Raw genomic sequence first — 2,620 nt, 5'->3', positions numbered from 1 at the left:
CCCCCTTCCCTCTTCCTTTCCTTTCCTGCTCTGTGAGGGACAAGCTCCACACCCTATCCCTCCCTGGCCTCATCCCAGGTGTGTTTACTCTCCGCACATCACCCCCCAGTATCTTCCCGGGAAACAGCCTCTTCCTCCCACCCCGAGCCCCGGGCAGGCTGGAGGCGCCGGAAGAATGCACACAGGCCCGAGTGAGCGCTCCCTGCCCTTCGTTTGGCTGCTGTGGTACCCTGGACCTTCCACCCCTAGTGGCTCTTCCCTACTTTCTCTCCCTGGCGACCCAGCTGACCTTCACCCCCTGGACTTGCCCAACAGTGCTTCCACGTTGTTCCCCCCCACTCCTGTTCATTCTGCGTTGTTTCTTCAACATTTCTACATGTATAATAGGCGAGAGCTGTGACTGGGGAGCTGGATCTACGGTTGGAACTCGCCTCCACCCCTTGTTAGCTCGTGGGCCTTACACGGGCAAGTTCTTAACTATGTCTCCCTTTCCTTAGCCTAAAAATACAGGTACTACCTGTAGTTCAATGATCACAAGCGACGCCCAATTGGGCAACTCGTGGACTTAGTGAGACCCTGCCTCAGAAAAAAAAAAGAAAGAAAAAGAAAGAAAAATGGCCTTAAATAGTAGTTGAAATGTTCTGTTTCATAACATCTCCTCAGGACTGGGGATTTAGCTCAATGGCACCGTGCCTGCCTCTAAAGCACAAGGTCCTAAGTTCGATCCCCAGTACCAAAAAACCCCCATAATATGTCCTTCTCTAGACTAGCAAGGTCTTAATAGAGAGAGAATTTATCCCTACTTGGGCATATTTCAAAACATCCACTGCCAGCAGTACCAGCAAGAGCTATGAGAAGGAAAAGCCCAGACTACAGCTCTCTTCCTTCTCTTGGGATATGTTCCCTCTATTAGGAGAATTTACTCCTATTTTCCAAACCAAAAATTCCTTCATTATCATTATGACTACTACTCCTTTTAGGCTGCTTCTGGACAGAACTTCTGAGGGAGTCAGGATTACTGATAGGGACCCGAAAGCTGAGCACAGTGGTACCTCAGTGCCTGTCCCGTGGTTAATTGGTTCCCAGGGGCAGGATGAGTACCAATTGCTTTAGCTAGGAAGGGTAGCAAGTCAGGAGCAGTCCACACCAACAAGGTCTAGTTTGCATGGCAAGTACCAAATGTCAGTTACCGGGACACATTCTTAGGGTCTGAGTACCAAATTCAGTGAGTTTCGAAGCAGTCAAGTACCCAGATAGGACTGTATGGCAATCATTTCTCACATGGCAGTGTTATTTCTTGTGACAGCATCTCCCAGTACTCCTCATCCTCCCAGGAGAGATCCATGGATGTTGCAACAAGAGATTAGTCCAACAATAGAATCTTGAGGAATGCTGAGTTCCATACCAAAGATAGTTTCTGTGGAAGTCCACAAAGCTGTCTGATCAGCTGATACACATCTTCACTGCCTGAAACATGCAGGGTGTAGTGGATCCTCAACTTAGCTGACGTCCCTTCCCCTTGCACCCCCTGACAAGTCTAGCACCACACTAACCTTGAACAGGACAGACCAGCACTCCAGGAAATGCTGCACTCCAGGCCTCTTGTTTATCTTTTATTTTTGTTTATAATTTACAATTTCTTTTGTTAGTAGAGGTTTAAAATGTTTATATTGTCAAATTTACCTGTTATTTTCTTTATGATTTTCATTTTTGCTTTTTAAAAAGGCAATGAAAAAAAAGAAACTGGGGATGTTGCTTAGTGGTAGAGTGCTTGCCTAGCAGCTGTGGCGCCCTGGGTTCTATACACAGCACCACAAAGAAAGAAAAGAGGAAAGAAAGACCAATCCAGAAAGAAAAAGCAGGTATAGTAGCCCTCGCCTATAATTCCAATACTAGAGAGACTGACACAGGAGCATCACCATGAGTTTGAGGCCAGTCTGAACTATATAGCCAGACCCTGTCTCCAAAACAAAACAAGAAAAAAGAAAGGAAAAAATCCTTTCCAATCTCAAGTTCATAAAAATATTGTCTTAGTATTTTCCTATAAAACCATTTTTGTCATGTTTAGGTAATGTGTTTTGAGTACAGCAAACCAGTGGTTTCCTCTTTCCTCACTGATACACAACACAAATGGTATCAGAGACTAAGTTTCTGCACATGTGTGTGGGAAGGGCATGTTTCAGTTCGGATTACATCAGTGACTTCAACAAGGTAGGAGTTTCTTTCTTGTATTGCCTAGGTAGGTAGTCTAGGGCTTAGATGACTCTCACTGTGCACCTTCCATCTCACTGCTGTGAATGTCCTTGTCATGATCCAAAACAGTGACACTTTATCTGCATTCCAGGCAGCAGGAGGGAACGAAGTTAAAACAGAGAAAATGAGCAACTGCTCTCAAGTGATTCCAGAACCTGCCACAGGCCCTCCTGTTTATATTCCATTGGCCAGAGCTGAGCAATGGTGTCTTTATTCTGTCCATCAGTCAGAAGATACCTGCAATTCTTCCATGTCTGTTTCTAGGCTATTTTTTTTTCTGTCACAGTGAGATATCTGAAGATGTTTTTCCCAAAAACTTTTAAATTGTATTTATTTTTTTGGAACCTTAGAATATAAAAATGACAAG

This window comes from Heterocephalus glaber, unplaced genomic scaffold, assembly GCF_053883595.1.
Source record: "Heterocephalus glaber isolate CG9 unplaced genomic scaffold, H.glaber_assembly_v1.0 deba00001606, whole genome shotgun sequence".
In the NCBI taxonomy this organism is placed as follows: Eukaryota; Metazoa; Chordata; class Mammalia; order Rodentia; family Bathyergidae; genus Heterocephalus; species Heterocephalus glaber.
The sequence above is the reverse complement of the archived record's forward strand: the minus strand, read 5'-3'. Positions refer to the sequence as shown.